The sequence below is a fragment of the Eulemur rufifrons genome, unplaced genomic scaffold, assembly GCF_041146395.1.
Source record: "Eulemur rufifrons isolate Redbay unplaced genomic scaffold, OSU_ERuf_1 scaffold_265, whole genome shotgun sequence".
Taxonomy (NCBI): domain Eukaryota; kingdom Metazoa; phylum Chordata; class Mammalia; order Primates; family Lemuridae; genus Eulemur; species Eulemur rufifrons.
In genome coordinates this window covers 132501-142723 of record NW_027183047.1, presented here as the reverse complement: position 1 = coordinate 142723, position 10223 = coordinate 132501, and the positions used below count along the sequence as shown (strand labels likewise).

Here is a 10223-nt window from a genome sequence, read left to right as displayed (position 1 = left end):
GTGACTTGTTGACAATGCTTGCATTGAATGATGTATCTGAATCTGTGAATCGAAGGGGTCAGCATCTGACCAGAAAGCACTGTTAGAGGAAGAGGGGTTTCGGGTCTTTTCCTAAATTGTATCTGCCTAAGGCGGAAAATATTTCTGTTTCCCTATGACATGGTATTTTCCTCACAAGCAGTGTTAATGGCTCCATATGTCTCTAGACTGGCTGCAGAGCAGAGACTCCATGGTCTCCACTACTTGACTCTGTCTGTCCAAGAATGGCCTCCACAGCTCTCCTCTGTGAGATATCCACTCTCAGAGGTGGCACGGTATGGTGGGTAGGGGGATATGCTGGATTTTGAAAACTCAGAGTTTGAACCCCAGTGCTTTATTTCTTAGCAACATGAACTTTGTCAGATCACATCACCCTGCTGAAGCCCAGTCACCTAAAGGGTAGAAAATGCAATGGATAGATTGACGCTTCTCTTCTCTTCTCCTCTCTTCTTTCTCTCTTTCTTTCTTTCCTTGTGTCTTCCTGTCTCTCTCTCTCTCTCTCTCTCTCTCTCTCTCTTTCTTTTTGTCTCTTTCTTTTTTTTCTTTTGACGGGCCCTCACTCTGTTTCCCAGACTAAAGTGCAGTAGCATCATCATAGATCACTGCAACTTCAAACTCCTGGCCTCAAGCGATCCTTTCCCCCTAGGCTTCCCAAAGTGCTAGGATGCAGTTTTATTTTTATCTGTGACACCATGGGAGGAAATATCTTTTAGGGTCATAGGGTCAGAAATTTAGATCTCTTCTTTGAACTCATGGTAGCGGCTAACTGGGATTTTCAGTGTGTAAACGTAAGCCACTTGTAATTTCACCAGTACTCCCGTTACTTGTCATCTATTCAGGAGGTGAACTCTTCTTCCCCTACCATCTACTGTTCAAACGCGTTGGCCACAAGGATAATTTGAATATCAGATTCAGAGCACAAATAATTAAGGTCCTGTAGCGTTAATAAGTAAAAGGGGCCACACACAAACCTGTGGAAGTCTGTGTCCCTTCCAGTTTTTTATTTTGTTTGTTTGTTTGTTTGTTTTTGGGTTCCCCCCCCCCCCCGAGACTGAGTCTCACTCTGTTGCCCGGGCTAGAGTGAGTGCCGTGGCGTCAGCCTAGCTCACAGCAACCTCAAACTCCTGGGCTCAGTCGATCCTCCTGCCTCAGGCTCCCCAGGAGCTGGGACCACAGGCATGTGCCACCATGCCCGGCTAATTTTTTTCTATATATTTTTAGTTGTCTGGACAATTTCTTTCTATATTTTTAGTAGAGACGGGGGCGGGGGGTCTCACTCTCGCTCGGGCTGGTCTCGAACTCCTGACTTTGAGCGATCCTCCCGCCTCGGCCTCCCAGAGTGCTAAGTTTACAGGCCTGAGCCAACGCGTCCGGCCTGTGTCCATTCTTTAATGTTGTGTGTTGCTCAGTTATGAAAAGGCAAGGGAACATAAAATCCGAGTTTTAGGGATGACTTATAGGCTCAGTATTCTTTTTTTTTTTTTTTTTTTTTTTGCCTCCTCTAAGCCTATGTGAATATCAAGGAGGGTAAAAAATTCAGTGTTCTCAGTTCAGTGCCCAACCAACCTCTGTTTCCAGAGTAAAAATTGAGCATCCTATTACACCTTTATTTCCCTTTGGTATGCTAAGGCCCAACTCGGCAGAGAGGTCACTGTTTATTCTCTTGGCTAAGATCACATGTGCCATAGTCTGTCTGCTTTGTCTCCTTTAGGGGTAATCATCCAATCTTACCCGGGCCCCTCACATCCTCGTGACAATAGGCCTCCTTGGTTTACTGAAATAGAAAAGACCGGCTCATCAGCAATGTTTGATCGGTTGCTTCAGAAACAAATGTTGTTCTGCTTTCTTTACTATGTTTGTTTTTTTTTTTTTTTTTTTTTCCTTCTTTCTTCCGTCAGACCCAATCCGATATAGGTGGGAGAGAAGGTAACCGGAGCCTCTTGAAAAACCGAAGTGAACCAAAGCGAGCTCACAGATTCAGATAGAAATCAGGAGGAAGAAAAATTGAGAGATAACATGGATTTTCTGTCTAGCGGGTGTTCTCACACTTCAATTTTACCAGAAGCGTTAGGTAGGATGACGATGACGATAATTGTGACAAACACTATTCTCATTGGACAGATAAGGAGGCAGGCTCAGAGTGACGAGTAACCTGGGCCTAAATAGATCGCTAAGAAGCATCATAGTGTGTTCCTTGGTTACGCTGTTTTGTGAAGCTCAAAAAGTTTGGGGTGCGCGTGCGTCCATGTGCGTACGCAATCATAGGTGTTCTAGTAAAACGGATATGAGGTAGGATTTCCCATACCTTCAATGATTTCATGTCCTGCAGGAACATAATGTTCCGGGATCAGGTTTTTATTCTGCCTTCTGTGCCACATGCTCAACATGCCTGTGACTTTACAGCCGAGACTTGCTCAGGGGGAGCCCATTCTCATCTTCTGGGAGGTTCTGCTAATCTTTAAAAGACAAGGACATAGGAAGATGATCCTATAACAACGACTGTGACCACGATTAAAGGCTTACTGTTTACCACGCGTGCTTCTGCGGGCTTTGCCTGCATTTGCTTTTTCACTCTGCCCAATATCCCTGTGGGGTAGGCACCATGATTTCTGCATTTGCAGATGAAGAGGCTGAGGCTCAAGAGGATTTATGACTCGCCAAGTTACCAAACACGGAGTGTCGTCCAGGTAGCCAGTCCAGGCCCCCCGGCTCTGCAGCCACTCTGCAATGCTGATTCTGAGCCTGACCGTTTCATCACTGGTGGCTCCCTGAGAACCTTGACTCGGCCCCCTTCCTCAGTTCACTTGGGAAACATATTCATGTGTGTGTATTTCTCTTCTTCCCTCTCCCACCCCCCCCTCTGTTTTAGTTTTTATTATTTTGAAAAGTGCATAGAACGATAAAAACTTTAAAAGTAGGAAAAAGCTTACGGAACACATAAGGACACAGAGAAAGAAAATATCTGTGTACAACAGTGCAACGCATTTGTGTTTTAAGTCGTGGTGTTGCCAAAGAGTCCAAAAGTTTAAAAGAAAGAAAAACAAACAAACAAACAAACAAACAAACAGACAGACAAAAAAAAAAAACCAAACCACCATGGAAAAGTTTATGAAGTGAAAACACTTACAGTAAGCTAAGGTTAATGTATTATTGAAGAAAGAAATTTCTAAAGGTAAATGTCGTGCGGCCTAAGTGTCCAGGGTTTATGAAAACCTACAGTAAGTAATGTCCTAGGCCTTCACATTCACTCACCACTCACCGCCAACTCACAGACTCACCCAGAGCAACCTCCCGCCCGCCCTGCAAGCTCCATTCACCGTAAGTGCCCTGGCCTGGGTGTCCCACTGCACAGAAACCTATTAGACTGCATTTCTTCCCATTACTATCAGTAGTTGTACATTTCTTAGGACTGTAGGCCTACGATACACCTCCAGGCATAGTTAGGGGTTGGGAAGAGGAGGGAAGAGGCCATTCTTCATTTATTAATTGGGTAGCATGGGGACAGGGGAGGCAGTTTCCTCCTTCTCCTCCTCGGCCCCCTTCTCTCTTGTTTCGCTTCTCCCTCTCTTGTTTTTCTTTATTCCTCTCCCAGTTCCCCCTTCCATCGTCTCGATGGATTTGGATGAGACGTAGACATTTTCTACGTCAGGCCTTAATCATACCGAGGGAGCAGGAGAAAAGTAAGCCGCCTACCATGACACAATGGAATGGAAGTTTGTCAGCCATTGACTGCTGTGGCATTCCGACATTTAGTGTCTTCAGGACATTCTATATTTCTGCTATCCCACTAGAATATATCGCCTCGATCACTACTGTGTGGCCACATCCCAGCTGTTTCGTGAGCCACCCTCAATGTTCGTGACAATGTAGTGTGGGGACTCCCTCCGTCTGGTGCCTTAAACTCGCACATTTGGGGTTTTGTATCAGGATAGCAAAGCGATCGCCTTTAAATAACCTGGCTGGCCATGGTGGCTCATGCCCGTGATCCCCGCAACTTGGGAGGCAGAGACGGGAGCGTGACTTGAGCCCAGCAGCTGGAGACCAGCCTGGGTAACACGATGAGACCTCATCTCTACCAACAAAAAAAAAAAAAAAAAAAAAAAGAAAAAAGAAAAATTATGGCGGGTGTGGCAGCATTTGCCTATAGTCCCAGCTACTCAGAAGGCTGAGGCAGAGAGGATCACTTAAGCCCTGGATTTGGAGCTTGCTGTGAGCTACAATCAGGCCAAGGCGGCCTGGGAGAGGACAGAGTGAAAGAAATCCTGTCTCAAAAAAAAAAAAAAAAAAAAAAAAAAAAGAAAGAAAGAAAAGAAAAGAAAAGAAAGAAAACAAGACCGATAACACAACACAACTTAGAAGACTTGGTGTTACCGAAAGCTCGGCCACCTGCCCACGAGGCCGAATAACGAGGACAAGCTGTTTGAGGAGGAAGGAAAGAGAGAGTCTATTTTGCCGGTAAAGGAGAAAATAGGGTAGACCTTCCCATCTCAAGCCTCCGAATTTCCCCGAACACAGGGCTAGGCAGAAATACAGAGCTTTTAATGAGGGGGGGAGGGGTTCTCAGCTTTAGCGATGATTGTGGTTAATTATTTCAATCATCCAGGCTCTGCCAAAAACAAAGCCTGTGAACTCTGCCGGCCGCCCACCTGGGGGGGGGCGGGGCAGGGGACCACTTGGGAGTTTTAAGAAAAGATTTAACCTGCCTTGGGGACATAGGCCAGACTACAAGCTCCCAAAAGTGGTGGTGGTGGTGGTGGTGGTGGTGATGGGGAGCGTAAAACGACAGAACGTCTTTCTGTCCTTTATTGGTTTCTCCTTTTTCCCCCCTAGGTGCCAAAAGACCTGAGACTGATGCCGAAAAGAAATAGGTACAGGCGCCCACGTGCACACACAAAGATATACGATCGAATACATCGTGTTGACAGTGGGGGAAACTGGAAGATGATGGGGAAGTATCACGAGCAACTTTGTATTTCTTCCAGGACAGGAAAATGGACACGAAGAGAAAAATTCATCGTTCTCGGCGTAGGATAAAAAGCCACATCTTGTTATATAATATAATTCATTCTGTGATTTAAGTTTTTATACGACATGATATTCGATAAGCCTAAAAAACAAGATAAAAGAGAAACAAACAAAAGGGAAAAAATAAAAATAAAAAAGACGACGGGCAGAGGCCTACGGTCCCGGGAGGAGGCAGAGAGCGGGAGGAGGGGCGCCTCCCGCAGACAACAGGGCGGGTGGGCGGAGACCCGCTAGAGGCTAGGGCTGCCCCGGGCGGGCCCAGAGCTGCGGGCCCGGGAAGAAGAGGGTGGGACCGTCCGGACCGTGCTCTCCTCCCCGCCCTCCACACCTCCCGGGAGTCAGCTCTTAAACTCCCAACGTCACCTGACTTTCCAGATCCCGAGGTCTGATCAAAGTGGCCGCAAGGTGACACCCAGCAACCGCTGCCGGTGTCATCCTGAAAAGAACGGACCCTATGACTGACGGGGGTGGGGCGGGGTGGGGGTGGGGCGCACAGTGGGTGGCCCGGCCAGCTCCCCTTCCGCCTCGGAGCGGATCGGATCATCTGGAACTTTATCCAGAGAGGAGAGAGTGCCCCTGGGTGTGTGCTAGAAGCCGGAGGGTTGGGGCAGGGACCTACCCAAGAGAGAAGTAGAGTACAGGGAGTTTCAGAGTTGACCCACTCACGATCTCGCCCTGGTCAATACAAGAGTGGCAATATCTGTCACCGTGGAATGAACACTTGGTACCGAAGACCTTTGTCTATGCTGGCCCCCCTATGCCTAGGGGGGGCATGTGGCCAGAATCTGACATCCTAAACGTCTTCGTAGAAAGAATTTGGGGGCGGGGGTGGGGGAGAGAGACAGAAATAGAAAAGAAAGGGGGAAAGAAATGGCTGCCACAAAACTATCAGAACAGATAAGCGACCGATAGGGCCTATCTGGTTAAGTTCTTTCCCTACCCAGAGAACGGTGGACACAGAGAGTCAGGGATAGAATTTCACGCTCGGCACTGTCTCTCGTGGCAGCGGGAAGGTGGAGGGTGGCTGAGGGTTCTATGCTCCTTTATCACACACCGTCAGGTAGGTCAGGTAAAATTGAGGACAGATTTCCAGTGTTTCGAGAAAGGAAGAGCACTCGTGCAGGCCATCTATCTGTACGTGGGAGAGTGTCCCCGAAAAGTGGCTTTCAGTGCCGGGATGTGCCTAGGCCAAGAAGGTTACACGATCCTGAGTGAGAATGGTCCGTCCCATAGAGTCAGTCGGTAGGAGGCCACCGGTCGAGACGGAACTGCCCCCCCTCCCACCCGCCCCCGCCCCACAGAGCAGACAGACTCAGAATGGAGTCACTCGGTGCCAGTGCCCTGCCCGGGTGCCCCATCATTCAACCGAACTGGGAAACAGGTGGGCTTTCCGACCCTCGGGAGGGAGCTTCACGGCGGGCGGACAGATCAGAAGGGGCCCGGCTCCCTTGAGCGGGCAGGCTGGGGACGGTCGGTGGGGTCTCTTGACAGGAGGCACCACGGAACCCTTGAGGCAATGTCGGGGGGCACCTATGTTGCGGTCCAAAGCTAGCGTCTGAGAAGTCGTCCCGAAAGCATGATGGCGTCAACAAGTCCCCTCCGTTCAAGAAACGAGATTCATTTCTAGAGGAGGGCCACCCACGCGGGAGAACCGTAGGCTTCCTGTGGACATTCTCTTCAAAAGGCAATTCACTCAGCGGAGTGAAAATCGGAAAAATCGCTGTCCTCTGACGCAGCTGCAGAGAAAAGATGGCACCAAAATCAATGAAACACACACATACACACACAAACACACCTCCTCCCATCTGAACGAGCACTCCGGACGGTCACATAGGGAGAGCGACGGGCTCTCTTCCCACCCTGTGGTTCTCTACCTTTCGTTGCGGTTTTTTCCCTCAGTGGATAGAGGAGGAGACACAGGGGGCTCAGCCGGCATGCGAGTGGGTTTATCATCCTCTGTGAGTATCAACACGCGACACCACCTAAGTGAAGGAACACACCGGTGTTTCATGTCATGTGGCTCAATGCCTGGCAGATACGAGCCTTTGCAGGCCTCCTCGTGATCGACAGGACGTCGCCTTGGACACGGACACATCTTGTCCCTCCCTCCCGAGGCGATAGGCGGTTCCGTACCTCCTCGGGGCCAGGGCACAGTCTGCCTAGGCACCTACAACACGTGTGGCAACAGCCTCGATGGCTCTGCCATGAGAACGAACTCCCGTGGCACGGGGGTGGGGCGAGGGGGGGGGGGTCGGGTGCTGAAGAATTCAGCTGAGTGAAGGAATGCCACGGGATTCAGAGTGCCATCGGTGGGCTGAGAGGCGAGCAGGGCGGGCTTTGAAAGGGTAACATTCTCCCTGCCTTCCGTCTGTCTGTGAATACAGAACGTACACGCCAGGCGGGGTGGCTCACGCCTGTAATCCTAGCACTCTGGGAGGTAGAGGCGGGTGGATCGCTCAAGGTCGGGAGTTCGAGACCAGCCTGAGCAAGAGCGAGACCCCCATCTCTACTAAAAATAGAAAGAAACTATATATCTAAAAATATATACAGAAACAGTATCTAAAAATATATACAGAAAAATATTAGCCGGGCACGGTGGCGCATGCCTGTAGTCCCAGGTACTCGGGAGGCTGGGGCAGTAGGATCGCTTGAGCCCAGGAGTTTGAGGTTGCTGTGAGCTAGGCTGACGCCACGGCACTCTAGTCTGGGCAACAGAGTGAGACTCTGTTTAAAAAAAAAAAAAAAAAAAAAAAATATATATATATATATATATATACACACACACACACACACACACACGTATATCCAATTAGCTGGGCATGCTGGCACATGCCTGTAATCCCAGCTACTCGGGAGGCTGAGGCAGTCTGATCGCTTGAGCCCAGGAGTTTGAGATTGCTGTGAGCTAGGCTGACGCCATGGCACTCTAGCCAGGGCAACAGAACGAGAGACTCTGTCAGAAAGAAAAGAAGAGCGAGAGCGAGAGAGCGAGAGAAAGAAAGAAAGGAAGGGAGAGAAAGGAAAGAGAAGGAAGGGGGGGAGAGAGAGAGAGAGAGAGAGAGAGAGAGAGAGAGAGGAGAAAACTATTAAAAAATTCGGGACCAGATCCATCGGTCGGTACTCAGAAGCGTGACGATCGGGTGTTCCCGAGCACGTGTGAGATGTGTCTTCTCCCTGACGCCGCGTTTCCTCCACACACACATCACCCATCTGCCGTGGAAAAAAAGCAACAAAAAGAGAGAAAGAGATTAAGAAGGGAAAATGGAAACAGGGCAAAAGAGGAAGAAAGAAAGAAATTTCGAAAAAAAGAGACCAAAGTCACAGCGAGAAGGAAGAATACTGAGCCCAGAGCGACACCTAGTGACCACACCGTCACAAGCACCTAGGGCCCCAATTCGCCAGAGACATCTGGTGGACCCCAGAGCAACATGTGGTCGACCCGGGGCCATGGCGTCTGCAGCCGATTCCCAGGCGGGCACACGAGCCCGGGGAAACTCATTCTCAGCGCGGGGAGGAGGGGAGGGGAAATAATAGCAAAGTCACACCAGATCCCTTTCTAGTTCATAAACGTGTTGATTGCGTGTTCACGAGCACGTGTGAGAAGGGCCTCCTGGTGTGTCGGCACGTCACCCGCGTGACGTGAAACCATGAATCCGGGGGGGGGGGGGAGCGGAAAGGCGCGCAGGAAAAGGCAAAGAGAGAATAGATAAAATGAAAGGACCAAAAAGAAAGTCACACAGCAGGGTAGGGGAGTGAGAGCAAGTCGAGAGACTGCAGACAGAAACTCCGAGAGGAGAGGAATGCTCCGGAGCGCCCCTCGCCCCGCGCGAGAAGAATACCGATCGCAGGGTGACCCCTAGGGGCAGCGAGGCCAGAGAGACCAAATCCGTCCCGAAGCCTCCCTGTCAGGATGACAACCACAGACCAGACATCTGGTCAACCACCCAAGGACCAGACATCTGGTCAACCAGCGAACCCATGCGGAGGCCGCATGCAGCAGCGACATCTGTTCGACCACTCAGGGTGCTCCCTGCCGGGAGGGTGTGTCTCTATGTGTGTGTGTCCGGGGGGGGGGGAGATTGCGATGAAAGTCACGCCAGGTCCCGGGATAGTTCGTGAGCGTGATAATTGCGTGTGTGTGGAGAAAAAACGGGGCGGGGCGATAGGGAGTAAAGAAAGGAGGAGCGGGCGAGCGGAGGGGTGGGGAAGGAGAGGGAGTCGAGAAGCCCGCAACCGCAGCGCCTCCTGGCGGTGATGCCCCTCCATAGCATCGATGGGGCCAGCCCCGCAGAGACTAAGTGCGACGGGACATCTGGTCAACCCCAAGGACCATGGGATCCCGGCACGAAACCGGCGCAGGACGAGGAGGAGGAGGAGGAGGAGGAGGAGGAGGAGGAGGAGGAGGAGGAGGAGGAGGAGGGCTAGGTGGCGGTGGCGGCGGGCTAGGCGGCGGCGGCGGCGGCGGGCTAGGCGGCGGAGGGGGGCTAAGCGTCGGCGGGCTAGGCGTCGGCGGCGGGCTAGGCGTCGGCGGGCTAGGCGGCGGAGGCAGGCTAGGCGTCGGCGGCGGGCTAGGCGTCGGCGGGCTAGGCGGCGGAGGCAGGCTAGGCGTCGGCGGGCTAGGCGGCGGAGGCGGGCTAGGCGTCGGCGGGCTAGGCGTCGGCGGCGGGCTAGGCGTCGGCGGGCTAGGCGGCGGAGGCGGGCTAGGCGTCGGCGGGCTAGGCGTCGGCGGGCTAGGCGGCGGAGGCGGGCTAGGCGTCGGCGGGCTAGGCGGCGGAGGCGGGCTAGGCGTCGGCGGGCTAGGCGGCGGAGGCGGGCTAGGCGTCGGCGGGCTAGGCGGCGGAGGCGGGCTAGGCGTCGGCGGGCTAGGCGTCGACGGGCTAGGCGTCGGCGGCGGGCTAGGCGTCGGCGGGCTAGGCGGCGGAGGCGGGCTAGGTGGCGGCGGGCTAGGCGGCGGAGGCGGGATAGGCGGCGGCGGGCGGGGGGTGGTGGTGGAGGGGGAAAGAAAAAAAAAAATCCCACCTTCGGACACGTATTGAGGTACGAGGGAGAGCTTGTCGAGGAGCCCGCAACCGCAGCGCCCTCTGGCGGCGACCCCCCTCCATAGCGTCGATGGGGCCGGCCCCGCAGAGACTAAGTGCGACGGGACATCTGGTCAACCC

At 52.4% G+C, this 10223-nt stretch overlaps 1 pseudogene; it reads left to right on the top strand.

Moving 5' to 3' along the window:
* Positions 1-8612: 8612 nt before the first annotated feature.
* LOC138380075 (small nucleolar RNA U13) lies at positions 8613-8704 on the top strand (annotated as a pseudogene).
* Positions 8705-10223: the final 1519 nt, after the last annotated feature.